Source organism: Terrapene carolina, unplaced genomic scaffold, assembly GCF_002925995.2.
Source record: "Terrapene carolina triunguis isolate 2854851 unplaced genomic scaffold, T_m_triunguis-2.0 Scaffold67, whole genome shotgun sequence".
In the NCBI taxonomy this organism is placed as follows: Eukaryota; Metazoa; Chordata; order Testudines; family Emydidae; genus Terrapene; species Terrapene triunguis.
In genome coordinates, this window is record NW_020664418.1 from 16,354,320 (window position 1) to 16,367,853 (window position 13,534).

The window sequence follows — 13,534 nt, forward strand, 5'->3', positions numbered from 1 at the left end:
TGACAGGTGGTCTCTCTTCAGAGGTGGTCTCTAAGGCAGGTTTTACTATATAATTTTTCTGTCCTTCTTTCCGTCCTTTCACAAAGGTTATTGATTTATTGTAAGAAAGCTATGTCAAGTGAGTCTGGCCTTTTGTTCTGCAGGTGCTGAGGTTTGTGGTCATTGTGTTGTGTTTGAGGAGTAGGCTCTTTCTTCTCTATATTTCTTCTGCACCTCTCTAAACTGTACTCACACCACATTTTTTATTTTTTACTATAACACCCACTTTTGGTATAACTGCAAAACAGGACACAAACAGGGCCCCTACATCTTAACAAGTAAAACAGCAACAACACACATCACATACATGCTAACTACACAGGAAAAACCCAGGTCCCCATCCCAAAATAGTGTGTATTCTTGTCCCCAGCCTAGTCTCCTGTAGTTCTTCAATCAGCCTCCTAGCTATCCTGCAGTCATGTCCCTTCCCATCTCCCCCTCTCCCAGAATCACATGGAAAAACAGGTGGATCTTGCAGCATATCCTGAAAGTAGGTTGGTCGATCCTTCTGTCTGTTGTACTTATATGGCCTTCATCACCGTAGTATATGAGCACCTCACGATCTTCAGTGTCTTTATCCTCACAACTCCGCTGTGAGGTATCAAATCCAGGCTCTGGGACATCAAGAAAGGAAGTGAAATCCAAAGCCATCTTCATCTAGAATGACTTGCTGTCAGCCCTCTCCATTTATGAGGAGGGAGGAGTGCCTCAGATGACCTCAACTATCATGCTGATACAAAAGGAGAGACATAGTCTTGCAAACAACTGACCCCAAACTATTTGAGGCTCTAAAAATGAAAACTAATGCCTTAAACTTCACTTGGGAAACAGTCAGTAACCAGTACAGATCTCAGGATACAGCATAATGTGGTCTTTGCTTGAGCAGACATTAAACAAGTAGGCTGCCCATTTCTATGCTAGCTGCAGTTTCCAAACAATTGGAAGGATAGCCCCATTGCAAAAATGAAAGGATAGCCCCATTGCAATAATCTAACTTTGAAGTGACAAGGGCATAGATAATGTGGTGAAACTGCATCCAAAAGAAAAAGACATAACCTCCTTCCCAAATATACATGATAAGCACACTTGACAATTGTTGATATCTGTGACTCCAGCAGCTGCCAGGAACCCAGCAAAATCCGTAGGTTCTGAATATGAGAAACAAGCCATGGACTCTTCCTTGCAGTCTGGAAAGCTGGTATAATTTCCACCGATTCCTCTGCTTAATTCCCTCATCTTGTAAAATTCACTTTAGTCTTGTCTGGGTTGAGTATCATCAACATAGTTTATAGAAAGACAGAGCAAAACCACTCAAGTGCAAACCTGTCAGTTCCTGCTAGGGTCTGCAAATGTGTTGTCTGCACTTCCTGGTCGATAGTGCTGAAGGGAGCAGTATTAAATTATTTTTTTCACAACATTCTTGATAATTTTCCACAGATATTAGAAATTCAAGATGGGACAATAGTTCTAGAGATTGCCCTTATCAAGTAATGGCTTTTTAACAACAACTTTAAAAGAATTGGCACTTCGCTGTCTCTTCAGGAGGCATTGAGAAACAACTTTTTTTTCTTTTTACAGCAATTCAAAAAGCTATGCTGTCTCCAAGAGAACAATTCTAAATTGTTGTGTGATTTATCTCCACTGCCACAGCATGGCAGACCTGGAACTACAGTGTTATGTCAAGGAGCATTCTGTGAGAAACAGTTCAACTCTGACACCTAGCCTCTAAACTGTGTCCATCTGGAGGATTTGAGAATCAGCCACATGGTGTTCCCATCTCATATTTACTAAGAAATACTGCTTAATCTGGGTCTCCAGAGCTGATTCAGATTTGACTTTAGTGTTACAAAATCTGTTTCCAAGCTAGGTGCACCAAATGTTTCCACCCCATAGAGTTTGTTTATTTTAGGATGTCTATTTATTTTGCCAGCTGTGGCATTTGGGGAGGCATTTTATGTGTTCATAGCCGCAAGCACATACATAAATATATATTTGTTGATATTTTTATTAGTTAAGGTATTTTCTTTGTATTTTGTTTTTCACAACCTTTAGCAGGTTTTTCTCATTTTTTTCTGCAGGGAAATGTATAAGTTTCCAAGAGCTGCAACCCACCGATATGGCTGTCTTTGGAGAAGGGATCATTGTAATTACAGAGAGAGGATTCTCTGGAGAAATACATCTTGGTGGATTGCAACTCACCTATTTCCCTAATCACAGGTTGAGGGTTCTCTAACTCTGTATTTTCTGTAATTTTAAGATGGCTATTGTAATGGGAGTGTTTTCACTTCCTGTTTGGATGAAATTGATTATTGGACAGTAGGTGTAACCTAATTACCTCAGTGGTGGGCTTCCTGCTGGGTCCAGAGTCTTAGAACTGTGAGCTGTGAAAGTTCCCAGCAAACTCACAAGCAAGCACATAGATTACCATTCTTGGATCCATCAGTTTGTACACTGACAGTCACAGGTACCTAATTATCTTGTATGCTTCTCCCTGTTGGCTACTGGAGCAGATTTTAGACCAAACAGTAATCAAACAATGGTAGTTCTACCTTTTAGCTGCTGGGCCACTGCCTCCCTTTAAAACATGAGGAAATAAAAGTAAAATAGATTTTTCCTTTGTCTGAATGTTATACACCAATCACAGCATTTAATAGCATAGCTCTTCTAGAAAAAGGAACTATGTGAGGGCATCTGCTCTAGTGCCCCAGACTGAGGCCTTGTCTGCAGTAGAGAGCTTACAGTGGCACAGCTGTACCAATACTGCTGTGCTTCTGTAAGAGCTCCCGTATAGCCACTCTATGACGATGGGAGAGAGCTCTCCTGTGGACATAATTAAACCACCCCCCAGCGAGTAGTAGTAGCTCTTTCGGCGGGAGACACTCTCCCGCCGACATAGCACTGTCCACACTGGCACTTAAGTCGCTCAGGGGGGCGTCTTTTTCACACCCTTGGGCGACACAGTGATAAATGTGCAGAGATACCTTGAAAGACATGAATCCACTAGAGCAATGGTGGGCAACCTGTGGGCCGCATGCGGCCCATCATGGTAATGTGATTGCGGGCCGCAAGACATTTTGCTGATGTTGGCCATCCGCAGGCACTGCCCCCTGCAGCTCCCAGTGGCTGCGGTTCTCTGTTCCTGCCCAATGGGAGCTGTGGGAAGTGGTGCCTGCAGGCGAATGGGCCGCAGGGACTTCCCCAACAAAATTAACCATTCCTATAAACCTCTGTACTCCCTCCTTATTTTCTGGGTGTTGCATATTTGTTATAGCTTGTATTCTGCTAGGATCAATACATACCTCTTGTTCAGTTAGCCTTTCTCCTAAATAGGTAATTTCTCTGAGCCTGAATTTACATTTTGGTTAATTTAGCTTCAGGCCTACTGTTCTAATCCTGTCCAATGCTCTTTTTAACCTGTAATGATGTTTCTCTATTGTACTGCCCCAGATGAGAATGTCATGTATATATACTTTTGTGCCTTCAATTCCCTCAAGTTTTATACATAGTTTTATGAAAGGCTTCTGGAGCAGATTTTAGACCAAACAGTAATCAAAGAAAGCAATATCTTCCATATGGTATAATAAAAGTACATAATTTGGAGATCCTCTCATCTAAGGGAATCTGCCAGAATCCAGATGGTGCATCTAAAGTAATAAAATACTTTGCACCAGCCATATCTGCCAAAATGTTTTCCTTGATAGGTAACTGAAAGTGCTCCCTTTTGATATATTTCTTAAACTCCTTTGTATCTAGGCATAATCGCAGTGTTCCATCCTTTTTTTCTACTATTACTAGTGAGTGCATCCATTCTGTAAGCTCTTGTACTTTTCTAATGATTTCTGTTGTTACTGAACAATCAAGTTCTTCTTTGAGCTCTTCTCTCATACTTAGCAGAATATTTCTATACTCCTGGGGGGAATTCTGTGCCACTGCGTGTGTGCAGAATTCATGTCTCCTGCAGATTTCTTTGCTTCCTTGCAGAAAAATGACTTTCTGACAGGGAAGCAAAGGGAAGCTGCAAGAGCAGTCACGCACCACTGCCTAGGAGCACAGGTACATTGTTTCAGGCACCCGGAGCAGCTGACAGAGAGGTAAATCACCGCAGGGCAGGTGACACCCCAGCCAGTGGCTCTTACCCTGAGCTGGGATCAGCTGCTAGTCCCGGCTGGGCTGGAGGCAGGAGATGACGGGACTTCCTCTTCCCCTGCAAGGAGTGGCTGGGGCTGTGTCATACCCACCCCCAGAAATCTCACGCAGCTGCAGGAAACTCAGCATCCTCCCCTGCTTCCTGCCCCCATCCCTTCTCAGCTACGGGGGGAGGGCTCACTGTATGGGGAGCTGCTCCCCCATCTGCCCAACTCCCACGCATCTGGACCTCCCATACCCAGACAACCCTGCCAAGCCTCATCCCGTACACTCAGAACTTGCCTAGCACTCCATACTGGAACCCCACCGCACTGAACCTCAACTCCTGCATCTGGAGCCCCCCTGCCTCCAGACCCCCACCCCTGCACCCAAACCACCTCCCACTGAGCTCCCTGCACTCAAACCTCCACCCTTATGAGCCCCCCGCACCACCCTGAGCCCCCACACCACTAACCCCCAATTAGCTGCACCCGACCCCCCCACCCCACCAAGCCCCACTCCCCCACTGAGACCCCCACACCCAGAGCCCTCCGCTGAGCCCCAACTACCTTCACCTGGAAGCCCCTGCAAAGTCCCATTGCCCCTGCACCTGGAATCTCCTCCAATGAGCCTGTGCATCCAGATCCCCCCACTGAGCAGCCTGCACACAGATTGCCCCACACAGAACCCTCTCGTCCCACACCTGGATCACCCCACACTGAGCCCCTTCACACTTGGATCCTGCCTGTTTGAGCCTGCCCACATCTGGTTTGCCTCGTGCAGAGGAGCAGGGCCCCAAGGTATTTCTGGGCACGGGCCAGGCCTTGTGCTGTGTCAGGGTTGGGCGCAGCCTCACTGCTGAGTCCGTTTCCTAGGGGGAGGGGTGCTGCAGGGTGATCTCCCACCTTTGTGCAGCCAGTGGTCTGTGCTCCTCACTGCCATACTGGAGCCTCTACATTTATTTATTGACAAATAAAACTTGCAGAATTGTGCAGAATTTTAAAATACTGTGCGCAGAATTTTTAATTTTTTGGTGCAGAATGCTCTCAGGAGTAAAAATTTCAAGGGCATGTATGATAGGACAACTGGTTCTGTTAGTTCGATTTTATGTTCAGTTGCCAGTTTTCCTGTACCCTCTAAAACGTCCTGTTACTGTATGCCTCTGTCCCTTATCTCCTCTACCATGTGCACTCTTTGTATGAGCCCAAGGGCTTGGCATATTTTTAAACCCAATATAGGTGCTTTGCTCCCTTTAACTATCACAAATTTTATCAATCTATTCCATCTTTTACCTTTACTTCTAGTACACATGTACCTCTAGTAGGAATGACTTCCTCGTTATAAGCTTTCCATTTAATCTGTTTTTAATTTAACCTTTTAACATTAATATATGAAACATTTACCTGAGCACCAGTGTCCAATTTGTAGATTACCAGAGTCCCATTAGTCTCCAAGCAAATTGTCCATTCGTCAGTTCCTTCCACTTCAGATACAGCTACTAAACAGAGCTCCTCTTCTGTGTTGCTGTTTGTGCCGTCTTCCTGAATTATTGCAGCAGCATGCATGCTTTACTTCCTCTTCTGCAGTTGTTGATCCTGGTTGTACGCTTCGGCAAAATCACTGTATTTCTTACAAATATTGTAGTGCTTACCAAAAGCTGTGCATTTTTCAGGTCAGTGTTTGTGTCCACATTTTGTGCAATCCTTGAAGCTGACTCTTGTGAACTCTTGTGCTTTGCTTTGTTCATGCTTCTCTGTGGTTTTTTGTTCTGTAATGACTTACTGCTTGCCAGGATTTATTTTTCTCTTGTCACTCTAATCCAGAGTGGCAGTGTCCTATTTTCCTTCCATTATTTTTATTTTGTTCAGAGTGATTTCTGACGCCTGATCGTCTTACTGCTTTAGCCAAAGTAAGATCCATATCCTCCAATAGTCTTTTTTGCTGCTTTGGACCTCTGATTCCAATTCCAGTTTGATCCCTTATAACTGAATCTGTTAATTGTCCATAGCTGCAGTTTTGGCTCATTAGCTTCAGCTCTGTTAGGAATTCTTCAAAGGACTCTCTTTCCATTTGTCTTCTAAGGTGAAACTTATACCTTTCAAGTGTTTTGCTCTTTTTAGGTGTGCAGTTCTCTTCAAAGTTCTGCAAAATTGTGTCATAACTTGCTTTCTCTGCCTGATTTAGTTGCATGCTAATTAAAGACATCTACTGCCAAGTCCTGCAAAGATTGCCATTTTCTGTTGGTTTTCTTTTTCACCATTGCCGGCTGCTTTTATATATATATATATATATATATATCTCAAAACTCTGTTTGAATCTATTTCAAGAGTCTGCTGAATTACCCGAGTTCAACTCCTTGGGGGCTTTTACTTGCTCCATGTCCAAAATACTCTTTTATTCCTTCACCACAGTCCTCTTTTCTACCTCACGCTAGTACTATATGTTGCCTTGTGGATACATAAGAAGGAGGCACAGTCCAAACTCTTAGAAGTAAGGCTTTATTAGAACTAATACAGAGTTACATAAGACAAAGGAGAGCCATATGCTCTTGGCTGTGTATCTGGTGAAGTTGACAGTAGATTGCTTCTAATCATCCGGTTCTTCCTAGCCTGTCCTGTGCTCTTAAAGGTACAGTACATACTTCTAACAGAGACCCGGTTTAGTAAAGCACCAAAGCATATACTTAAATCCATTCCTCTCCAGCAGAGCATTTCAACATGAACTTAAGTACATACTTTAAGCGTGGGCTTAAATGCTGTCCTGAAACAGGGCCCTAAAGAACTCTAGTGGGAACACCTCCAATTCAGTGTACAACTTGACAGCTACAGCAGAAGATTGAGGGTCACTTAAAAAAATGTCCTTAATTAATGAATGCATGTGCAGTGCTGTGGCTTACTGTGCCTGTCTAAAATGTTAACCTAAAGCCACCACAGTTATAGTGTAGTACCAGCTTACTGACATTTTAGTTACTAACCTTATACACCTCTACCCCGGTATAGCACTGTCCTTGGGAGCCAAAAAATCTTACTGCATTATAGGTGAAACCGCGTTATATCGAACTTGCTTTGATCTGCCGGAGTGCGCAGCCCCGCCCCCCGGAGCGCTGCTTTACCGCGTTATATCTGAATTCATGTTATATCAGGTCGCGTTATATCAGGGTAGAGGTGTATTAAAAAATAATTTGATTTATACCTAAATTTCAGCTGCTTCTATGGGTATAACAATGCAACTATACAGTTGTAGTTTGAGATTTCCCTGGCCTGAGGCCATCTTCACAGTTTTCTTTTTCAGTACTTCAGTAATAAGATATGAATCTTAGAGGTACTCTCATAATAAAGTAGAAAACCTATTACATTTATCCAACTAAGATATATTTTGTGTTCTTTTCATTTGATATGCACAGTTAATGCCAAACTTTGCCTCCCCCACAAATAAAGCATTTAATAATTTAATATTAGGTCTAGTATACTTGAAAGCAAGTTTCCAAAATAATATACAGAAGTAAATAATGTGTTATAGTAAGGCACTGTAATGTTCATAGTCACTAACCACTGAGTTCCAGTTTTAATCAATGAAGGTATCTGTAGTGAACACACTTGCACTACTTAAAGTTATTACTTGTCATCTGTGATGTCTTTATATTATATACACCTTGTCTGTGACCCTTCTTCTTTGACATATAAGATTTTATTTATGCCACCTTTGACCTAATAAAATTCCACCTTTAACCTTTTGCACTTGACACCTCAGATAACTTACTCTTGATCTTTGACACATTTTGTTTTAAGCCTGTTAAGTGTAATAGGTAGCTGCTTAGAAAGAAAGCTTTTATTGTTTTTTTTTTATTGTAATTTGACCATAGACTTTCTCTAGTGTTGCTTGAGATATCACAGAAAGAATTGGAGCATGTTTAATTTTGTCCATGTCATTATCACAAAATTTAAACTATAAAGTATCCCATTAAAAATTTGGAAATTGCTCTGTTAATATGTTATACAAGCATTTAATTTTCATAGTATGAATATTTTAAAAAATTGTTTGACTGCCAGAAGAATGTTAAATGTTCGATGCTGGTTAAAAGTCTGATGCACCACATGAACCCTGAAACACTGATTTTTCTGGGTAGCATGGAAACTGGCTAAAAGTCGATTTTGCCCAGCATGGGAAAAACCAAAATCTTTTGTATTATTTGAGTGCCATGGATTATTTATTATTTGCCATCAAGTCCATGAATTCTAAAATATTGTAAACATTATAAATGTTAGCTTTTAAACTATTGAGATATGAAAATAAATTCCACATTGAAGCAATTTCCTTAATGTGGGTGGAAATACTCATATCTTGTGCAGAGCAGGCATATAACATGATTAGTAGAATTAATTAAATTGTTGTAAATTGATATATATTTTGCAAAACCCCACAAATTTAAGATAGGTTACTAATGAAGAAATTTAAAGTGAAGAAATATGAAAATACACCTCTACCCCGATATAACGTGACCCGATATAACACGAATTCTGATATAACACGGTAAAGCAGCGCTCTGGGGGGCGGGGCTGCGCGCTCCGGCAGATCAAAGCAAGTTCAATGTAACGCGGTTTCACCTATAACGCGGTAAGATTTTTTTGGCTTCCGAGGACAGCTTTATATCGGGGTAGAGGTGTATATCAATTGTGACAAAGTTCCTCCTCTATCTTGGTGGGTCCTGTGCTTATCGGCGGATTTTCTTGCCTCAGAGATTCACCATGTGGGTTGGGGAATAGCCCAGAGACCTTCCCCTCTGGAAGAACCCATGGTCCAGGTCAATTGGGAGGTTTAGGGGGAACCCGGGCCCGCCTTCTACTCCGGGTTCCAGCCCAGGGCCCTCTGGACTGCAGCTGTCTATAGTGCCTCCTGTAACAGCTGCATGACAGCTACAACTCCCTGGGCTACTTCCCCATGGCCTCCTCCAAACACCTTCCTTATTCTCACCACAGGAACTTCCTCCTGGTGTCTGATAACGCTTGTGCTCCTCAGTCCTCCAGCAGCACACCCCCTCACTCTCAGCTCCTTGCGCCTCTTGCTCCCAGCTCCTCACACTCGCACCACAAACTGAAGTGAGCTCGTTTTCAAACCCAGGTGCCCTGATTAGCCTGCCTTAATTGATTCTTGCAGCTTCTTCTTAATTGGTTCCAGGTGTCCTAATTAGCCTGCCTGCCTTAACTGGTTCTAGCAGGTTCCTGATTACTCTAGTGCAGCCCCTGCTCTGGTCGCTCAGGGAACAGAAAACTACTCATCCAGTGACCAGTATATTTGCCCTCTACCAGACTCCTGTACCCCACTGGTCTGGGTCTGTCATAAAATATATATGTGACAAAGCTTCCTTAACATTAACTTTGCCTGTTTTAGTTATTTCTTTCTTTCTCTTCTCTAATCCCCCCAAAAGTATATTTACCTCAGAGCATAGAACCCACTAATGTGAAATTGTGGTTTAAAATGTTAAAATTAATTAAATTATCTTTAATTCCACTTTCTTTTTCTCACCCTACGTCTGGCCTTTCATTACGGGGTCCATCTTGCTCCCATTGAAATAAACAGCAAAACTTTCATTGACTTTGTTGGTGCAGGATTGGACTATACATGATCTTTCCTTCCTCATTACATTTCTAGAATTTACCATTTTCTCACTGTTTTGCTGCTAAAACTGTCCATTCCTTGATTATCTCATCTTCATTACAGTGACCGTATCCTGTCTGGCCTGCTTGCCCAACCTTTCTGTCCAAAGTATCTCTTCCCTCTCTTTACATAACCAAGAAAATTCAAGAAGATGGTGGTAATTTGTCTCCTGCCCCATTGCATTTAGCCCCCCATTTTCATATCAGCTTTGATTCAGCAGAGAATTTAAGCATGTACTCATTTTTAAGCATATATTTAACCAGTGGAGTTAAAGTTAAGCATGTGATTAATTGCTTTGCTTAATCAGGACCCTTGTGCCTGATCCAAAGCCCATTGAAGTCAGTGGAAAGACTCCCCCTTGAGTTCATTGGGCTATGGATCAGGCCTACTAGGGCCCAGTATGCTCTTGCTCTCCCTTATATCTCAGTTTCTTCCCTATTTTCCTCCTTATTTCTCCCTTCTCCTTTGCCAGTGGCTTGTTTATGCCATCCGTTATGTTGTCTCCTATGCTGGAGTCCCATAGACTCGTAGACTTTAAGGTCAGAAGGGACCATCATGATCATCTAGTCTGGCCTCCTGCACATTGCAGGTCACAGAACCTCACCCACCCACTCCTGTAATAGACCCCTAACCTCTGGCAGAGTTATTGAAGTCCTCAAATCATGGTTTAAATACTTCAAGTTACAGAGAAGTCACCATTTACACTAGTTTAAACCGGCAAGTGACCCATGCCCCATGCTGCAGAGAAAGGCGAACCCCCTCCCCCCCAAGGGTCTCTGCCAATCTGACCCAAGGAAAAATTTCTTCCCAACCCCAAATATGGCAATCAGTTGGACCCTGACCACGTGGGCAAGACCCAACAGCCAGATACCTGGGAAAGAATTCTCTGGAGTAACTCAGAGCCCTCCCCATCTAGTGTCCCATCCCTGGCTGTAGGAAATATTTGCTGCTAGCAGTCACAGACTGGCTACATGCGATTGTCTCCCTAATATAGTAATCGCTTCAGCTTCCTTCTGTGAACTATTGTCCCATGTCTTGTCTGTGCCTCATCTCATTTAGATGCTAAATTCTTTAGGACAGAGAATAATATGTCCTTATCTATGTTTTTAAAGCACTCTGTAAATATGTGCACTATCTAAATATTTCTAATAATTAAAGTTTGCTTCCAATAGAGTATGAGCTAAACAAATTAGCCATATACCTGGCAAGTTAACTAATCTGTATGTTAAAATTCTGTGTATTCTGAAGACTACCTAATGAAGAAATATTAATGAACATTTATTTGCACAGGTGAAAAATTAAAATATTAGCAAGAGAAGGAAATGACTGTTTTCTGTATTCTGAAATAACATTAAAGAAACAAATAACCATTTTGGATAACATCTTCAGATCAAAGAAAAATACAATCCATTAGCGGAAGGATGAGATAATCGTACTCTGAGTTTATATTGACAGCTTCAGAACTTAGGGATTTATAAAAGAAGATGATTGGCTGGGCCCACCCACATTTCTTTTAAGAAAGGGCAACCAACTCTTTTCTGGAGGCTATCAGGCAGGCCAGGTCTATTCTACAAGCTTTTTCCACCATAACTGTGTCAGTCAGAGAGATATGATAAGACGTGATTTTTGGATGACATAGCTGAGCCTGCAGATGCCCCTAGTGTAGGCGTAGTTATACCAGCAAACTGCTCTTTTGCCGGTATAGTTTATCATTCAGGGAGGGGACTGGAATTAACTATACACCTCTACCTCGATATAATGCTACCCGATATAACACGAATTCGGATATAATGCGGTAAAGCAGTGCTCCGGGGAGGCGAGGCTGCGCACTCCGGCGGATCAAAGCAAGTTCGATAAAACGCGGTTTCACCTATAACGCGGTAAGATTTTTTGGCTCCTGAGGACAGCGTTATATCGAGGTAGAGGTGTACCATCAAAAGCGTTTTGCTGGTATAGCATATTAGTATAGCTGTACCGGTAAAATCTTCAAAGTGTAAATCTGGCCAAAATCTTTTGCTTTCCTCAACCTTCCTGTGTAATTTAAGTCTTCCAGCTAGTATTTAGGGTCTGATAATGAATTCTTAGTTAAACCACACACATTTTATACTAACCTTTGTTTTCTCTTTTCTCTCTATTCTGCTAAAAGAACAGGAGTACTTGTGGCACCTTAGAGACTAACAAATTTATTTGAGCATAAATTTTCGTGGGCTACAAATTTGATAGTCTCTAAGATGCCACAAGTACACCTGTTCTTTTTGCTGATACAGACTAATACGGCTGCTACTCTGAAATCTATTCTGTTAGTTAACAGTTGTAACACCATGCTCCTGAGCAACATAGTTATACCAACCTAATCCCCGGTGTAGACAGCGCTAGCTCAACGGGAGCGCTACTTCTGTTGACATAGCTACTGTCCCTCGTGGAGATAGGGTACCTACGCCGGCAGGAGAAAAACTGCCGTCAGCATAGGTATCATTTTCACTAAGCGCTATAGCAGCGCCACTGCAACTGTAGACAAGCTCTCACAGAAGGCATTGAGTACCAGTACATTCTTAAAGAGGGTCAGACAACCTGAGAATACCAGATACTGTCACACCATTTATTTAATATACTCTTCTATTTAGTGTCTTCTCCAGGTAATTTAGAAATGGTGTTAAAGATAAGTGTGTAAAAGGAAGGAAAATCCTAAAGTTTATAGTAAATCCTCAAGCCTTTCCCGTGAAAGGATTTTTGGAGGGAAAAAAATTGAGATTTTTCATACTTGACCTTTGCTTACTTCCTTCTGTACTCATAATTTTCTTTCTTGTTTAGACACTCCCTGATTCCTGCACTTATGTAAATCTTTGAGTAACTATGCTTTTACCAGTGTGGAATTGTATATTTTTTTTCTTTTGCAGACAGCTTAGCAAACATTGGAAAAGGGCCTCTTCTTTTCCATTTTGAGTCAAAACTAAATAAGAGGTGTGGTTTTTTTTAACTTTGAAACCTTATATGTTTCCTATATCTTAAAAGTTCAGATTAATCAACATGAAAAATAACATCAGTCCTCCTGCAGTATAAAAACTACTGTTGTTTTCACTGTTTTCACTTAATCTACTGGAAGAATTTGAGGCATTTACACCTTGAGTTAAGTGGTCTTTTAAAAAATATTGTATCAGTTTAATGGTTTCTTTTCTTATTTATAATTTGTGTATTCACTGTGCTACACAGCTATTTAAATTGCACTGATCACCTTGTTTGTCACCACTTTTCTTTTTTCTATGCTTAGTTTCACTTCACGTAGTGTAAGTTTTTGGCATTCAGGCCTTGTCTACACTACAGAGTTTTGTCGCTAAAAGGCAGCTTTTGGTAACAAAACAGTGGAAGCGTACATGAACTCAGCAGCACTGCAGGAATGTGCCCCTCCCCTTTCAAAGCTCCATTCTGACAGCTGAGCGTGCTGCTCTGCTCTGGGCAACAAAGAGCAAATCATTAATATGGACTGCTCCTGCTCTCTCCCACACTAGGAACACAGAGGCAGGCAGGCAGGCAGGGACAGATGTGTGTATGTGTGAGAGAGAGTCAGTGAGAGAGAGAGTGACTGCTGTGCTGTGCAGACCCAGGGACGGAGGCGGGGGCTGATGTCAGGGGTGTCCCCCTCCGCCAGCCTCAGGACTGGTTGCTTCCTGTGCCTGTCTGAATTTACGAGACAGCATGCGGACACACACCGTGTCTC

The 13,534-nt window shown here is 42.2% G+C and overlaps 1 protein-coding gene across 5 annotated transcripts in view; it reads left to right on the top strand.

Annotated features, from left to right (window-relative positions):
- SCAPER (S-phase cyclin A associated protein in the ER) overlaps positions 1 to 13,534 on the top strand; it is a 356,482-nt gene that overhangs the window by 137,874 nt on the left and 205,074 nt on the right. The gene's annotated exons all lie outside the window — the stretch shown is intronic.